This window comes from Cibotium barometz, chromosome 34 (genome assembly GCF_041138505.1).
Source record: "Cibotium barometz isolate CiBa-2024 chromosome 34, ASM4113850v1, whole genome shotgun sequence".
Classification (NCBI taxonomy): domain Eukaryota; kingdom Viridiplantae; phylum Streptophyta; class Polypodiopsida; order Cyatheales; family Cibotiaceae; genus Cibotium; species Cibotium barometz.
The window spans coordinates 11,809,124-11,828,334 of NC_141079.1; the positions used below are offsets into that span (position 1 = coordinate 11,809,124).

General features: G+C 38.7%; 1 long non-coding RNA gene across 1 annotated transcript; it reads left to right on the forward strand.

Annotated features, from left to right (window-relative positions):
- The first annotated feature begins 3,436 nt into the window (after window positions 1-3,436).
- On the forward strand, window positions 3,437-3,964 carry LOC147618701 (uncharacterized). The gene is made up of 2 exons (XR_015262048.1): window positions 3,437-3,677; window positions 3,769-3,964. It is a non-coding gene; the product is annotated as an uncharacterized LOC147618701 (long non-coding RNA).
- Window positions 3,965-19,211: the final 15,247 nt, after the last annotated feature.

Genomic DNA, 19,211 nt, shown 5'->3' on the forward strand with positions numbered 1-19,211 from the left:
GATGGTTGTCCACTACATACCTTTAAAGCCAAATGTCCAACCTGTGTGAGACAAAGACAAAGATGCTTACCTAAGCATAACCAACTTAGGATGTACAATGAGCTTAAAAAATTATTATGAGTAGGGAACATCTTCCCAATAGATAACACTGAGTGGGTCTCCCCTATAGTAGTTGTGCCTAAGAAAAATAAGCAATTGCACATTTGTGTAGATTATAAATAATTGAATAAGGGTACTGTGAAAGACTACTATCCACTTCCTTTCATAGATCCAATTCTTGATTGCTTAGCTCTGGGAGGGAGCTCTATTCATTCATGGATTATTTTTATGGGTACAATCAAATAGCCATAACCAATGAGGATAAAGTAAAAACCACATTTGGGACCTACGCATATCATATCATGCCATTCGAGTTATGTAATGCACCAACCACATACCAGCACTTCATGCATAAATCTTTTTATGATGACTTCTAGGTAAGTTTCTTAATATTTTCATGGATGACATTGGGTTGGGAACTAAGCAACAAAAACACTTGAGAGCCTTGGAGTATGTATTTGAGCAGTGTAAAGAGAAATCTATTGCCTTAAACCCACATAAATGTGTCTTCGGGGTAGAGTATGGTATCTTGTTGGGACATCTCATTAGCAAACATGGCATAGAAATGGACCCTTTCAAGGTTGAGGCTCTTATATCCAAACACCAACACCAAAAATAGTGAGACAATTAAGTGGTTTCCTTGGGGCAGCTAAGCACTATAGTCGATTCATTAAAGATATGCCTCATGTTCTTCTTCCATTGAATACTCTCTTGAGGGTTGAAATAAATTTTGTGGGTAGAAGGGCACCAAAATATTTTGATACCCTTAAATATTCCTTCACAAAAACTCAAATTATGAAACCTCCCGCCGATGCTAGAAAACCATTTCGCCTTTACTCTTCTTGTTCATGACATGTCATCTCAGCTTGCTTAGCTCAAAAATATGATAAGAGGGATCACCCCATAGCTTACTATAGCTGCAAATTGAAGGATGTAGAAAGTAGATACACTTGGGTGGAGAGAGTATGTTTAGCCATTACAAAGGTAGCCAGAAAGTTTTGACCTTATCTTACTATGCAGCATACTATCATTTATGTTCTAAAAGATTCCCTTAAGCTTTTATTAAATAAGCTAGATCCCTCTAAGAGAATCATGAAGTGGGTAGTGGAGTTACAAGCCATTAATTTTGAGTTGAAAACCAAACCCTCGGCTCTTCAAAAATTGGTGGATTGCCTAGCTGACCTCCCAGATGTTGAAAGAGAAGCACCTAGTGACCCGATGGTTGACCTATTTTGTATTGAGAAATCCCAAGAGTGGTATGACAAAATAGCCTCTTATCTATCTACGTTGGAGTTTCTTGATGATTTAAATAAATCAGAAAGGAAACTTTTAGCACAAAAGTTTTCTATTATTGATTGGCAAGTTTATAGAAAGGGTATAGAAGGAGTATCTAGATGATGTGTTGCACAAGGGGAGATCTCAGACATATTAAGGGAATGTCATGATTTAGCTTGTGGGGACATTTTGCTAGGAAACGCATTGCAAATGAAGATTCTAAGGGCAAGTTATTGTTGGCCTACTATCTTTAAGGATGCTCATGAGTGGGGTATGAGATGTGATCACGTCATGTCAATTGCAATGATGTTCTCACTTGGTCTTAGCCAAATGTTCACGTTGTCACATGAAATTTTGAAGCAAAAGTACAATTGCATGCAGAACCTCGGCACACTTGTCCATCTTCGGTTATCAATTATTTATAATTTGGAAGTTTGGGAATATATATTCACATTACTTAGAATAGATCTTAAAATGGAGCTAAAGGAGTCTAAAACTAATTCATATTATCATTAAACTCTTGCATTTCTCCATTATATAGCATGCTTCATATGTTGAAAAGCACTTTAGCATTGTTTTTTTATGTGAGCATCACATAGCATGATTCTATAAACTAACATGAAAAATTAATAATAGATACTATAACTATTCTCAATAGGTTTTATTCATGTGGTATTAACATTACATGGGGAATCTAGAAATATATTGTTTATAAGTGCACATTGACCATGTGGATTAATAAAGAGGTTTTATTCCTCCATAACAATAACATTTTGAACATGGGAATCCAATTTAACAATAGATTGTGTGTAGGTGCATTGATCATGTGGATTAATTAAACATTTCTTTTAGTTTAATAAATTGCTAAATTTGAGATTATACTTTTGATTTCTTTCATTATTTTGTGTGAATAAAAAAATATATTAAATATCATTTTCAAAATGGTATTATTCCCTCTTTTAAAGTCTATAAGTGGATATCGACTTTATTTTGAATTGGAGCTTATAAAATATGACATTTTATGGTATTTTCTTCCAATCATTACTCAAAAGAGATTCGTGTTTGTTGAGAATTCTATGAATTTATTGCTTGTTAAGTCACTACTCGAAAGAAAATCTTACATGTTATTTATTGATCATATCACTACTCAAAAGAAAATCTTGCATGTTGAAATGAAGGGTGTTGAAAACATAAGAGGTATGATGGATATCCATGAGTGCACATGAATAAAGTAGGACGTCTTACTTTGGCTACTCTACATGAACTAATATACCTAATATGTTTTAACACAATTTTTAGGTACAGATGATGTAGGGGCTTAGGGTAATTGGTGGCACACAAAATGATAGACGAATGGACACTTGATGGTAGACAAAATGATTGAAGGATGATGGACAAAAAAAGTAAATTAAAAGGAACTACACACAAAAGGTTGAATTTGGTAGAGTGAGAGTTGGTTTAATTTGGTAGAGTGAGAGTTTATATGGCAATCAACCATTTGAGGGATAAGATGGATGGGTGCTTATACGCCATTGGAGGTATAAGATGGATGGGTGCATATCAATCATTTGAGGTATAAGATGGATGGGCGCATATCAATTTGTTATTAAGAAATGATGACCTTTGTCACTTAGTAGTACATGATGAATTTCATCACTTTCTAGGCCCAAAGTCTTCCAACCCGCACTGAGTAGCACATGATGAATTTCATCACTTTGTGTGGGCCCAACATCCTTCCATGGTTTCTTTAGACTTTTGGGTCTACTTTAACCATCTAGTTTTGTACTTTGATCACCAATTTTTTTTGTTTTTTGGGGAGGGGGGGGGATGCTCTTGATGCTTTAGATAGTTTTTGGAGTACAATGATCGGGATGGATATTGTGCGCGACTTAATAGAATTCTTTTGATGATGGTGGGGGAGTTTCTAGGCCTTTATAAAGTAAGCGCTTCAAGGCTAAGCTTATACACTAGCCATCCAAGCTACCATTGGTTCAATACATTCATTAGCCAGCGTGTGTTGAAACGCCCTAATTGGGTGAGAGATGACAAAATAATTAAACGCCCTAATTGGGTGAGAGATGACAAAATAATTAAACGCTTCATCTAGCTGCTGAAGAGAGAGAGCGCAGCCCACAAAACATATCCATATGTGGTGATGATGATGGTCTAGGAATACCAGGGCTGTGCTCTCTCTCTTCTGTAGCTGGTCTGATCAGCGCTCGTTCATCAGAGTGCAGCTATCAACTTTTTCGAGCTTTCGGCCATCAGCAACGAATATAATGCACGCTTGCGCCATAATTGTGGTAATTAATTATACGTAATTGTCTTCTCTTGTAGCCATAAAGATCCGCTTCTTAAACTGCTTCTTTTTTCTCCTATGATTCCATTGCGCAGGTTCTTTCGGCCAATTACTGCACGCTATGATTCTATAAGCAGCCTCCTTCCACGGTATTCTGCACCCTTGAGTGTCGAAAAAAAAAAGTCCGTCCTTTGAAAGTCTCGACCTTCACTCTTAGTTTCTTTCTATTAGGGTGAAAGCATGATAAGGGAAAGCATGATAACGTGGACTTAAAACTTGTGTTCTCGCTTAGTTTCTTTCTATTAGGGTGAAAGCATGATTAGGTGGACTGTCCTCGATAATGGTTTACAACTGGTTGTGAAACACTTTATGCAAAGTTCGAGAATTAAAACATGGTTGTTTAATCTTGTTTCACATTTATTATATCTAAAAGGCACTAGATAAATTGCTAAATACATCTTATGATGATATTAAATCCACTAATATTGGTTGTCTTCAAGTGTGGTAGCAACCAATGTAACTGGTAAAAAGTGTACCACCTTATCATGCTTTCACCTATTAATCAAGACAAATATATTATAATTTCTCACCCACACATAAGCACTAGTGGAGTGTTAGTGTTTTCATATTTATCTAAGCATTACTAACCGAGAATAGTTTTAGTATTAGTATACTGCTTACGTTATAATCACCCAAACATAGACACAAGAAGAGTGTTAGTATTAAATAGTATATTGAGCTAAGGCATTCATTGTCACCCAAACATAAGCACCACAGAAGTGATGCATTGTCTTTTACCTTTTGCAAGCACTAATAAATTGCAATGGGGTATACACACAAAGCACTTATGAATTGCAATGGGGTTTGCACGTGTGTATATGTATATACAAGGAGGATACTAATATTATATGCAATCACTTTCCACTATGGGAGTGGATATTTTCAAGCCTTAGAGGAGGCAAGGGTGCTACAATGGGAATAAACCCTAAGCATGCTTAAAAGGATGCTTGAAAGGAATCCAATCAGAATCTGAGTTACCTTACACTTGCTGGACACCTAAAACTAGACACATAATGCATCTCTAACTTTTTTGAATAGAATTCAAATCTAAAATTTAAAAGGACTTATGAATTGCAATGGGTATACATACTAAGCACTTATGAATTGCAATGGGGTTTGCACGTGTGTATATGTATATACAAGGAGGGTACTGATATTATATGCAATCACTTTTCACTATTGGAGCGGATATTTTCGAGCCTTAAAGGTAAGGGTGATACAATGGGAATAAACCCTAAGCATGCTTAAAAGGATGCTTGAAAGGAACCCAATTAGAATCTGAGTTGCCTTCGACTTGCTGGATACCTAAACTAGACACATAATGCATCTCTAACTTTTTTGAATAGAATTTAAATCTAAAATTTAAAAGGACTTATAGTAGATAGCAGGTAAACATTAGAGCTCAAGAATTAGTCATTTGTAAATCACCAAAGAAAGAGAGATTTATGTTTCTATTTGCAGAGGCAAAATCATAAGAGCAAGGCTTTATATGCAAGGGTTATGGTGCACCTTCATGCAATTTATAAGTATTGAAACTTAATAAATTTTTTATGTAGTAATCTCTTCGTGGATGAAAGAGAGGGAGTGGGGGAACGCTACATAAAAACTTGTATATCAATGTAAACTTTGTATCCGTGAATTTCACATCTCAAATACACCTCTTCTGTAATTGTGTAAACTTAGAGGTAATAAAATTATGCTTTTTAAAACTTTTTAAAAATGATTTAATTAAAACTTTCTTATGTACGTAAACTTTTTTGTAAGTCTATGAAATTAATATGTTAAACTTATGTGCTATATTCTACATGTGCCTAATATGACTTTCTGTGTAGTGTTCTATGCATGTTTCACACAAACTATTGCTGATTTAAACTCCCTATAAAATAACCAATAAAGAGAATAACTCTAGACAATACAAAACAAAATGAACATAGTACACCACGCTAGTTTGAAAATGGTTTATTTTCATACCCCTTGATTGAAAAGATGCAGGGGAGAAGAGAGCTTGAGCTCTTGCAACACACACACACTCAAAAAACCCTAAAAGAGAACACACAAGGTGAAAGGCTGAAAATCTTCTTCTTCTTCACACAACACTCAACACACCATATACAAAGATAAGAGTACACATGATATGAAAAGGTACTCAACCAAATACATACTAGGGTTCTCTATAATGTGAACCCAACTAAATGAGCTGGCGCTATAACTATGCGAGTCTCTAGAATGGCTATCACACAGCCTGTCATCCCACTAGCCGCATATCACCCATGATCTCACCAACCATACCAGTGGTGTAAGTGTGGGGCTTATCCCCCAGGTAGGTCATTAGTGTCCACCGCCTCACTAGATGAGCTTGATATCTCAACACTCCCCCTCGAGCTCAACTCCATCTCATGTACACCAAGCGAAGCCCTGAATCTACGGAGCTTCTCTGTACCCAATGCTTTGGTGAAGATGTCAGCGACCTGATCCTGTGTGTTGACATAAACAAGGTCAATGTTTCCTGCCAAAACCTTCTCTCTCTGACAAAATGGTAGTGGATCTCTATATGCTTCGTGCGAGCATGAAAAAATGGGTTCCTAGCCAACTGTATACTACTAATGTTGTCACAGAAAATAACAACTTGTCTATCCACTGATAGACCCAAATCTGCAAGTAGCTTTCTCAACCAAGCACCTCTGTACTTGGCCTCTGTACTAGTAGATCTTCTATCTGAGATACTAACAGCCCAATCAGCATATGAGTACCCATGTACACATATCTCTGTCCCAGTTTCATAAAATAGTCCACAATGCAAAGTATACCTCACATACCTCAGTATGCGTCTCAATGCATCCAAATGCGGCCTCCGAGAAACCTTCATAAACCGACTCACAAACCCAACAGCATAGCTCAAATCTAGCTTGGTGATCGTCATGTAGATCAAGCTTCTTACTATGCACCTATACAAAGTAGGATCCTCTAAAATCTCTCCTGAATCTGCACTCAACTTGCCATTCTGATCCAATGGCACTGAGATAGACTTAGAGCCTGTCATACCATACTTGGACAACATGTCCAAGCCATACTGTCTCTGCAGTAATCCAATACATCATGTGGTGACCTAATAACCTTAATGCCCAAGAAATATCTGAGCTCCCCCAGATCCTTCATCTCAAACTTCTGTCTAAGCAAGATCTTTACATCAAAGATCTCTGTATCATGGTCCTCGTAATGATCAGGTCATCTACATAGATGACAACAAGCACAACCCCTCTATCACTGTGTCTCACATACAGCGAGAAATTTGCATTGGCTACATGAAAGCCAATAGTGACAAGATATTTAGGAATCTTGCCAGACCATGCTCTTGGTGCTTGTTTTAAGCCATACAAGGCTTTCTTCAACCTGCAAACATGCTCGGGGTGACTCACATCCTCATAACCACCAGGTGGCTGCAACATATACACCTCTTCCTGTAAATCCCCATACAAGAATGCATTCTTTACATCCATCTGATGTAAAGACCATTGCTTCACTACTATCACAACTCTCACTGTTGCCATCTTGGCAACTGGGCTGAAAGTTTCCTCATAATCAATGCCATATGTTTGCGCATATCCTTTGGCTACCAATCTAGCCTTGTACCTGCTTATGCTTCCATCATTGTTATGTTTTACTTTGTACACCCACTTGCATCCAATGGCTTTCTTGCCTTCAGGCAATTGCACTAAATCCCAAGTCTCATTTCCATATAGTGCATTTATCTCCTCATCCATAGCTTTCTCCCAACACATATTTCCAACAGCCTCATCAATGCATGTGGGCTCTATAACGTGTACAACTTTTGCCATGTATGCATAGTGATGTGCCACAACCATCATAGGTAAACCTCAGCACATGATTCTTCACTCTCCCAGATTTTCGCAGCTTTGCATTCATGGCTTCCATAGCCTTCTTTACACCATGTGTTCTCATCATAGCTGGTATCCCAAGATCATCAAGGCTCATCTTTGAGCCACTAGACTCTCCATCAACATGAGAATGCCCTGCAGAAATGTCAGGCATACTAAGGGTCTCAACCACTTTCTCTTTGCCTTTATGTGATGTACTAATCACATTTGCAGGACTGTATTATGATGCAGCCTGCCACTCCATGGTCTATCAACTGAACCTCTAGATGAGGACTCTCCTGGTCCACTCAAAGACTGTGATTGCTGACTTGTACTTACATCAGTCCCAACAGCTTCTTTTTCAGTAGCATACCAGCTGCTCATCTCATAAAAAACAACATCCCTGCTTACCCTCAACTCACGTGTAGCAGGGTTATAACACCTGTATCCCTTTTGCTCAAGGGAATACCCAATAAACACACATTTTTCAGCTTTTGGATCCAGCTTAGTTCTCAGCTCATTGGCACACGCACATATGCAATGCATCCAAAGATTTTCAGATGAGACAAATCAGGTTTTTTTCCAGTAAACCTCTCCTCTGGAGTTACATCATGTATGGCTGCAGTTGGAGTCCTGTTCATGATGTAAACTACTGTAAAAATAGCCTCAGCCCAATAGCTATGCGGCATATTCTTCTCTCCCATCAATGCTCGCGCAATTTCAGCAATGTGCCTGTCTTTCTGCTCAGCAACTCCATTTTGCTACGGAGTGTATCTGCATGTAAACTGTCTCTGAATACCATTCTTCTTCAAAAATTCAGAGAACTCATTGGAGAAGTACTCTCCCCCTCCATCTGACCTTAGGCACTTTACATATTTCCCTGTTTGCTTTTCAACCATAACTCTAAAATTCTGAAAGTGAGTGAACACCTCACCCTTCTCCTTCATGAAGTATACCCACACTTTCCTTGTGTGGTCATCAATAAATGTCGCATAATACTTGCAACCTCCCATAGACATGGCCTTCGTAGGACCCCATACATCTAAATACACAACATCTAGTGCATTTTTGCTCACATTTCTATCACGTGGAAATGCATGCTTTGTTTGCTTTCCAAATTGGCATGCTTCATATATTTTCTGCATACCTTCAACTTTAAACTTTGGCAGCCCTGTCACAATTCCTTTAGTCTGTATAGACTTCATTCTCTGCACATTCACATGTCCAATTCTTTTATGCCAAATGTCTGTGTCTGTAATAATTCCTAAACCATTTGTAAACATTGCAGCACTCACTTCAGGCATGTTTACATTCAATGTAAACATTTTGTCCACTCTGTTGCCTTTTGCAACCAACCTACACTTGTCTTTAAAGTCTTCAACATAACAACCATCAGGGTTAAACTGAACCTGCAAACCCTGCTCAATCATTTGGCCAACTGAAACCAGATTCTTTGTTATGTTCGGAACATGAAGTGCAAGGTACTTCACTTTGCCATCTTGCATAGATAATGGCACATCTCCAACATGGGCAATTGGATGAGCAGTGTCATCCCCTGTTTCCACAAAACCTGGTCTTTCAAGGTTTTTCATCTCCTTGAACCACTCCCCATGACGTCATGTGGTTCAAAGCACCTGAATCAACATACCATACATCATCTTTATATGCTGCTTCAACATTTTTAGACATGGCATTAAAACGACATGCTATATAAGTCAGCCAGGTGTATGCTAAAGGAGAAGAACCTCTCGAACATCTATTGGGATGAAGCTATACAGCACAGCATGTTGATGAATAGATCCCCAATTGAAGCACTCTAGGGCATCACCCCATATGAAGCTTTTCATGGACTCAAGCCTCAGGTACATTATCTCAGAATATTTGGCTGTTTAGTTTTTTCTCATATTCTAGATGCACATAAGAAGAAGCTTGAGACGAGTCAAGAAAGTGTGTGTTTGTTGGATATAGTAGTGATCATAAGGCTTGCAAACTCTATGATCCAATTAAGAAGGAGACATTTGTGTCAAGGGATGTGATATTTTATAAGCCTGCCAGCTAGCCATCAGCTGATCCATCAGATGCAGGCACCCCTTCTTTATCAATTCCTCTTACAGGTTAGATAGCACCTTTGGAGGACTCCATTGAAGAACTCGAGAAAAATGATGATAGCATCTTTGGAGGACTCCATTGAAGAACTCGAGAAAAATGATGATGCTCACCAAGCATCCCTTAGGAGGTCTACTAGAGATAGAAGGCAACCCCAAAGGTTAACATATCATAGAGGTAACAATTCATACTTTGAATGAACCAATTGTGCTCTCTTAACATCACTGATGCAGCATGATGAATCCCTCTTCTATGAGGATGCTTGTGATTAGAAAGAATGGTCTAATGCAATTGGAAAAAAATCACACTTGGGATCTATGTCAGCTTCCACCCAGAAAGAAAGACATAGGCTAAAAATGCATGTATAAGCTAAAGTACAACAAGGAAGGAAAGATAGATAGGTACAAAGAAAGACTTGTGTGGCTAAAGGTTTTGCTCATAAATAGGGGGTTGATTATGAAGATACATTTTCAACAATAGCCAAGATGAATTCAATCACCTTAGTCCTTTCTCTAGCTCTCTTCATAAGTGGAAATTGTGGCAAATTGATGTCAACAATGCCTTCCTCAATGGACAACTTGAGGAAGAAGTCTACATGCAGCAACATCTTGTTTGCAAGCTATAGAAGAGCTTGATATGACAAAATTGATGAGCATCTCAAAGCTCAAGGGCTCTAGAAGAGAAATGCATATTATACTCTCTACTACATGGTGAAAAGGAGGAAGGACATTGTTCTTGTTATTCTGTATGTTGATGATCTAATTTTGACATGCAGCAAAATGAAGCCATGGTTGCAGCTATCAAATCCAAACTCTCAGCTGAGTTTGAAATGAAAGATCTTGGGTACTTGCACCATATCCTTCGGATTGATGTAGCCATAGGAGCATAGTAGGTGGTCTCTTCATCTCGTGTGACAAAAAGTACCTACAAACTATTCTCAAGAAGTTTGGTATGGAGACGTACAAGCCAATGTCTACACCAATGGAATCCACTCTGAAATTGACAAAGGATGAAACAAAACATCCTTTTGATACTACTTTGTATAGGCAACTCATTGGTTCTCTATTTTATTTGACTATCACTAGGCTTGACCTCTGTTTTGTAGTAAATAGTCCTGCTTAGTTTATGTAGAACCCCAAATTATCTCATTGGACTGTAGCAAAAAGAGTGCTCAGATACTTGAAAGGCACTTAGCATTGGGGTATCTTATATGCAGGTGACACATTAAGTCTGCATTGGTTTAGTCATTTTGACTATGTAGTAGCCTGTCTGATGGATAGAAGAAGCATCTCTAGAAATTCATTCTTTCTTGGTGTAGGATCCACTAAGTTTGCATGGGTTTAGTGATTTTGACTATGTAGCAGCTTGTCTGATGGAAGAAGCAGCACTGGAAATGCATTCTTTCTTGGTGCAGGAGCCATTTCATGGTGTTCTAAGAAGTAGAATACAGTCATCCTTTCCTCTATAGAGGTTGAATATAAGACTTTAACCACCTCAGCCTGTGAAGCTATCTGGCTGAAAAGGTGCTTGGAGGAACTGGGTCTTTATGGAGTTGATGGTCCTACTCCTATTCTTTGTGATAACATATCAGTTGAAGCCTTAGCAAAGAATCTAGTCATGCTTCAAAGGACCAAGCATATTAAAGTCAAAGAACATTTCATCAGGGAGAAGATACACTTTGGTGACATACTGTTTTGTAGCACTACAATAAACAAGAGAATGCTGCATACATCTTCAATAAAGCCCTAGGAAAAAAGCTCTTTTTCAAGCATAAATAAGGCTTTAGCATGATGGAGCTGCCCTAAGGGAAGGTGTTTGAAGAGTAATGGAAGGCTCAAGAGTTTCTCCTTGCTTGGACCAAGGGAAGGCTCAATAGTATTCCATAGAATAACATGTTTTTAGAATTTTTTTATTTTTATTTTTTAAGTCTGAGTCAGTTGTTCAAATTAGCTGTCTGAATTAGTTGTCAGAGTGAGTTAGCTGAATCAATTTTGGAGTCAGTTTCTAACTTGCAGAGTCTATCAGAGTCAACTGTCTAAATTAACTTACTGAGCCAGCTATTTGAATCAATTGATTGAATCAACTATCAGAGTCAGCTAATTGAGTTAACTGGTTGAATGAGTCTGTTGGAGTCAGCTTTCGACCTATGGAGTTAGCTATCTAAAAAAGTTTTAGTCAGCTAACTGAGTTAACTGGTTGAATGAGTCTGTTGGAGTCAGCTTTCGACCTATGGAGTTAGCTATCTAAAAAAGTTTTAGAGATGTTACTGATCTTGAGGAAAGGTGTTAAAAGACTCTCTTGTTCTTTGTCGTTGTCTGCTCTTTAGTAGCATACACCTCTTGAGAGGAGAGAGTTGTGAATGAATTCAATATTAGATAAAATGGAAAAAATCCCTCAAAATGGGAATGTATTTAAAAAATTTGTTTTGGCCATAACTTGAACATGCAAACTCCAAATTTGTCGGACAAAGTAGATCTAGATTCTACTTTTCAAGCTCTTTCCAATGATATGTCACATGAATATGTTTTGACAAACTTTTGGATGAGTTTACCATACCCCCACTTTTTTCATGGGAATGGGATTTTTCCCACTTTATCTAATGACTTAATGTGGGATTTTCATCTCCTCTCTGACTATTCTTCTCCTTCCCCTTCCCTGCACTCCCCCTCTCCTCTGCATTACTCTTCTTTGGGGTTGGTAATTTCTCCCTCCCATTCATGGGACAAACTTCCTCAAGAAACCCTTACATGTCCAGATGGATGGATTGCATTTAAAGCTACCCTTATTTGATTGGTTTTGGCCCTGGCCCTGGCCCTGGCCCTGGCCTGAATGATTTCTTTAAAGTTATAGAGATGTGAATAATAAACGTGCATCCACGGAGTAATTCTTTTCAAGAATGATGGGAGGTGGATAGAGTGTATTATTCTTCCTAACAAGAGGATCTCATGAAAACCATTAGACATGCCTGAATTTTATAAAGTAGCTGTGGTTTGTTTAATGAAAGCAGTGTGGCCCCTACTCTTACCTTTCTTCTCATTTAACATCTACTTGCTTACAACCTAAGAAAGAATTGTTTCACAAGGGATTGTGAAAATGGAAAATATAGAGGTTGTTATCTCATGGACTATTGGTGCACAAAACGATAGTCGGCAAGTTCAGATGAGAGGGGATAATCTCCTACTAAGTGCCTATTTCTTGCAAATTCTATTACCTCCAGATTTCAAGCTTGTGACATTGAATGCAATGATTCAACTTGGTAGTGAAACTATAGAAATGGAAGCACCCTCTTCATGGGATATTGAGGGCATGCAATATTACTTGTTGGATGCTTCATTGTCAAGTAGTTATGTCATGGTACACACTATTACCTCTCTATATGTTATTGATAGTGTGATAAAGAGGATTTTGTTCTATGCAATAACATAAGGACTCTTAATGATAATGAGGACACAGAGATAGTTGACCTTGAGAGCTCACCGACAATTTATTCAACCCTAAGGAATGACCTGCTGCCAGATATTGATGCTAGTGGGGATGATCCTATAGGCGACCTCCCTGAGGGGTCAGATAGTGACATTTTGGACTTTGAGAAGATGGATAAAGATATACATGTGAATATAGACAGTAGAGTAGATGATCCAAAGAAGAGGCAAGTCAGGAGTGTTTTGCCATGGATATTGGAGTTTACAGGTGCCCACCGCTTGAGGAAATTGATTGATAAATCATAGGGACCATATCTTGTTTTTGAGTTACGAAGGGAGTATAATGGAGACATTTTGTTTGATCTCCTGCCTACATACAACCAATGTAAAACAATGGATGGCATGGAGCAAAGATTTGATGGTCATATATGGACAAGGCCATAAAGAACAAACATGTCTATAAATTATACTGCTCGGGCTAAGCTATGGCCTGGGTTTACTGGAGTGTCATAGGGTGACATGTCCATACTACTTAAACAATAATAAGTTCAATGATTCTTACTTTCATGGATATTTGAACAAGAAGGTAAGCAAAGGACTTTCAATAGAAGAGGAGAGGACAAGGATAACATGTCATTATTGCAAGAAAGTTGTTTCTTACCTAAAGATGAAGGCATGACACGCTTGGTGGTGCACGTGGGCACCCACAAACATGGGGTCCAAAGTGAGACATCAAGAGAAGCTACATTGAAAGGAGAAGGAAACTTGTTCGGATAGTTTGAGGGTGGATAGAGGGAGTGGTCAATAAAAAATTCAAATGATTATGGCCCATGAAATAGTTTTGGACTCCCTTGTTTTGGATAACAATGTTGCTATGGGAGACGCTATGGGAGACACCGAGCTTAGTAATTTCTTGGAAGAGATGATGTTGTTGCTGCAAAATCAAAGGAAAGTTCCTTTTGATCTAAACTTAATTAGAAAATATTAATGTGACATAAAATTATAATGGATGTCATATGTATTATGTTTCTCCTGATTGTAGGTTCAAGAGCATTATGTCTTGTGAGAAACATAAAGAGGAATTTATTATAGGAGATGGATATGATTACATTCTCCAATTAAAAAGGAAGTGTTTGTTCATATTTTTCCATGGCAGCCAGTTTTGTGGTTAAGGTTGCCTTGATGACAAATGCTTTTTTTTCAAAATGTCCACAAAAGGCCGAAGATCAAGGGTAGACCTTGTGAATCGCATGAGTCAAACAGGACAAGGGGACTTGTGTAATGCATGGGTGCATTACACAAGTCCCCATGATCGAAATGCATGGGTGCATTTTGATCATACACATAGAAGAATTGATGGGTGGGATACAATGTCCTATTTTATATACAACACGAGGTAAACTTCATGTGCTCTCTAAACCTATGAAAAGTTTAAGAAGATGTTTTAATGTAACTAATGCATATACTTTTGGTCTAGCTTGAAGGGATTGATAGTTATTGCTATTTGTGAGACGAAGGAAGAGGATACAAAGTCATAGATCTTGTTTTGGGAGAACCTCAATGCTAACATGGTTTAATGTGCCTGACTTTGCTTGCTTCATGGGGCAGATGAAGTAGGAGCCAACTGGATTGCAATTGGGACAGTGTACAATGGGGGGTCTGCGGGGATAACGTACTTGTTGGATGAGAGAGATCATGTATTTTTCATTAGGAGTAGAGTTTGCAGAAGCACACAAAGAAACTTGTCCTAAACAACAAAAGAGAAGATAATCTAAGTATGTGTGAGGAGTGGAGGTTATGTTAAACAATAAAGGCTGCATCCAGGCAAGCTAATACAATTAGGAAATGGTGATGAGATGGGACCATGCTAAAGGAAAATATTAAAGCATTAGAAAAATGGTTTAAATGGTGGGAAGACAGAATCTCTCGTTGGGGTTGCCTATACATGGATGTATGTATTATGTCATCCTTGGTAATTTTTCTTGAAGTAGATGTTCAAAGAATTTAGAGAGTATTGGTAATATTTGGACCTTGTAGGATAATAGAAGTCCTTGGGATCGAGCGTCCATTCCAAATACAAATTGTTCTAAAAGTAAACATACTAGCTGGCTAGCTGGAGAATATGGAAAGAGGAAGATTTCATTGTATGATGCATGCGTCTATGATGTGATCAATTTGTATATTCAATGTGCAAAGAAACTTGGATATTTGACTGGTCGCTCTATAATGGGACTAGACCCAATATGGATACTTTTCTCAAGAGAGGTTGTTTTGGTAGCAAGCAGGTCCTGCTTGTGTTGCTTCTGTGGTGTAAGGATTAGTTGTTGGTACCCCTATGTTTGAGGAACCATTACTTCATGATGGTGATAACGAAATAGTGCAAAGAAAGAAGAGGTCAAACACTGAGAATAGCTCATATAGACCAGGGTATGTAATGGAATCAAGGCATTGCAAGACACACATACGTCCACAAAAATTAGGTTTGACATAAACTTGTCAAACTAGCCACTGCATCCACACAAGACAATTGCTTGCCATGGATGAATTATATGAGGATGACTCAAAACCTGGAAGAGAATCAGATGTGCAAATGGCCAATAATCTAGAGATATAATGACAATTGTTGAGGAAAATGTGCATAGGACATTCTAGGCCATTGGGAGAATGTTGCCTTATTACAAAAGAAAGTGTTTTGGATTGATACAAAGAAGAAGGTGCACAAACATGATGGAGAGTAGGTCATGAGGACTAGTGGCCCCTTGTTGCTGGTGGTCAAAGAGAACATATGATGGAAAGGAAATATCTCAATGGATGTGGTTTTGTAATTATAATGTAGAGCATACATGGGGTGTGGACAAACTTGTCAAGCATCCACTAGAGATGCCATCCTAACATGTCATGTGAAGTTATCAATCCTAAGCTCACCCTAATGTGCCATGGGAAGTTATCAATCCTCTGAGCTCGAGCTATGTCAAGAGCTCTACCGTAGCTGCTTGTTGTAGCCACTCCACCATAGCCACTCATCGTTGCTGCTATCCTCTCGCACTCCTCACACCGAGGCAGTTACTAATCCAACAGATGATGCAACCTCTCTCACGAAGAAGATTTTATGGGATCTCTGAGGAAGACGATCGCGATGGTAGCCTAATCACTCAAACAAGGGGGATAGAAGAAGCAAGAAGGAAGTAAGAGAGAATACATGATTAGCACTAATCACTCCTAATGCTAAGCACACCACACATGCTAGATTACAGTTGCAAGATAGAGGGAGAGAGAACACTCCACTTCTATTATACAAATGGGCTTTTATAATTCCAAGCCTTTTTCCATTAGGCGAGTCGAGGCACCCAAAACATAGTTACAAGGCTTTTCTCTATGGTTTGGCGAACTGACCTAGATCCTCTTGTTTGTCCTTTGAAGCTCAATACTTGGGAGTGTCTTGAGGGCATTTCACTCATTAAACGACATGATTTACAATATAGTGCAGGCGCCCATTACATAAGTGTGCAGACATAGTTGTCGTAGAGCTATGTTAACCAATATGTGGTTAATATACTCCCCTTCCTAAACTCGATCGTGTCCTTGTGATCGATAAGAGGTTGTTGAGGGACGTTGGGGGAATTTTCGCACTTGGTTGGCTCTCCCGTCTCTCCATAAATGAGAGGGGGTGGGGGAGTTAGTAATATGGAAAGAAGTTAGTGGAGTACTACAATTAAGTATCCAGCTAGTCGCATGGGCTCTTATGAATTCGTTTTCTTGTATGCGCCCAATAGTACTCTTTATCTTGATTTTGTTAGTTTTTCTTTTTTGTTGCCTTTGCAGGCTGAACATCCTCTTTAGAGGAGTCAGAGTACTTGAATGAGTACAGTGCCCTTTTGTGACCAGCATTGGGTGAGGCACAAGGTGTAGTAATAGGGAGATTGCCGGTGATGAGGATGGGAAGTGAGGGGGAGGGGTAGTCGAGGGTGCGGGTGTGTGAATGATTTCCTCTTGGGGGCACAAGAGGATGGTGGATTTTTTGCCATTAACTTGCATGGTGTCCATTTATTTGCACTAATTGATTTGGGAGTGAGTAGCATCAATCCACTAATTGATTTGGCAGTGAGGAGCATCAATCCACTATTTTCCAATGATAATCCGGACTTGGAGTGCTCCTACATCTATGACATGAAATCTGCACTCCAATAGGTTATTTCTGATAGAAATTTTAGGAGTGCTCCTACATCTATGACATGAAATTTGCACTCCAATAGGTTATTTCTGATAGAAATACCCAACACTCACTAGATGCATTTCATGTGAGATTTGAATGTAAGTGTTTTCTTTTGTAAGTGTGGGTTTTTCAAAAGTTTTCCATGCCTCCAAGAATATGAGATTGGTGTAGACCATGGGATATATGTGGGCTTGCCACTATTGTAGATTGGTCAATGGGAGTCCAATCCATATTCTTGGTGGGTCTAGTTCTGGTGGAAGTTTAGGGGAGGTGGAAGACTTACCAGTTATTGTTGGGGGTGAGAGAGTAATCTTTGTGGAAGAAGTTGGTGTGGGAAGAGGATCGGATTCGGTGCACTCCCCATCCTAGAGGATCATGGCTACCTTGCCCATAGGAAGTGTGAGGGTAGCTGTGTTATCAGTTAAGTTTATTGTACTTGTAGTGTTCTTGACCCAGCTTCCTCCAAGGATGACTAATTCTTTAGTCTCACCTGTGGGAACCACATAAAACTTACAAACCAATGAGTTAGAGACAGTATGTGTAAAAGACCCACCAAGGCTTTGTATACGTTGTCCACCACTAGGCAGTTGAATTTTGGCATGGGCATTGTGAAGAGATGCTTTGCCTAGGGAGAACAAGGTTTCCCATGGCAAAAGATTGTGGCTAGATATGGGAACCATTAAGGCACGTTTTCTTTGCATATTTCTGCCAAAGGGGAAATCTAACCATACCCGAAGGGTTTCCAATTTGTGTTGGGGACTGCGCTTACACTTAGGGTGTTAAGCAAGGTAAAGGCCTTGTAGGGTTCATGAAGGTACTGGCCAGTTGTTGGGACCACAAATTGCGTTCCGAGTTTGCGATTGGGGAGGGTATCAATTGTAGCTAGGATGTTCATCCAGTCGTGGTCAGCTTAGCTATGCAGAATTATCTCTTGAGATGATTCCAACGTGCAATTGCTCCTTTGATGTGCAAGAATTTTATTCACCACTAGGTGGCACAGTTCTCCAAGGTTTTACAAACCTTAGATGGTGTGAATCTTGCATCTTTTAACATGTGAATGGTGGTAACGGAATGTGAAGTTCCCCCATTGAGGAGATCTTTTTAATGTAACAAAAAGTTCTAGGTCTCCACACAAACATGTAGTGATTATGGTTTCTATTTTTGAAACCATGAATTTTGTCAATTTGGGAATGTTTAACAAAGTACCCTATCTGCCATATGAGGGCACTGGTGAGGTTGGAATTTCCACCTCTTCTTTGATGGGGTCATGGGTCTCATAATTGAACATTCTCCTAAAAAGATCAGGATCCATGCTTGGGACATGTAAATTTTTATATTCTTCCACGATGACACTAGGAATGTCCAAAGATTTATGGGTTCTGAGATGGGTTTTAGATTGTCATGATGAATAGTGTCTGAAACTCACACTAGTTTTGGTTTTAGCTCTAACTCATCTTGAGTCTTTATCCTTTGGTTCTTCTTGGGTTTTTTTGGTTTACTCATAGTCAATCTATGTGCTGACTGAATCAGAATGCTCATCAGTCTCATTCATGTATATTGGTTCATCGGATGCTCCCAAGTTTACGAGTTCTATTTTTTATCAGGTTTAATCTCCTTTAAAGATTTATTTCTTCTATTGCTCTTATTCTTTTTGGATCCTGATGGGTTTCTATGTTCTTTTCTACAATTGGTGTGTTTTGAGCTATGAGTCTCTTATTACATTTACAGATGATTAGGGTTCCCTATGACTATTTTTTAAGTTTTATTTCTCACCCCAAGGGGCATAATGGAAGAACCATTTTGCTGGTTTGCAAATGACTAACCTCATTGGGCAATCCTTGATCCAATGATCTATGCCACAA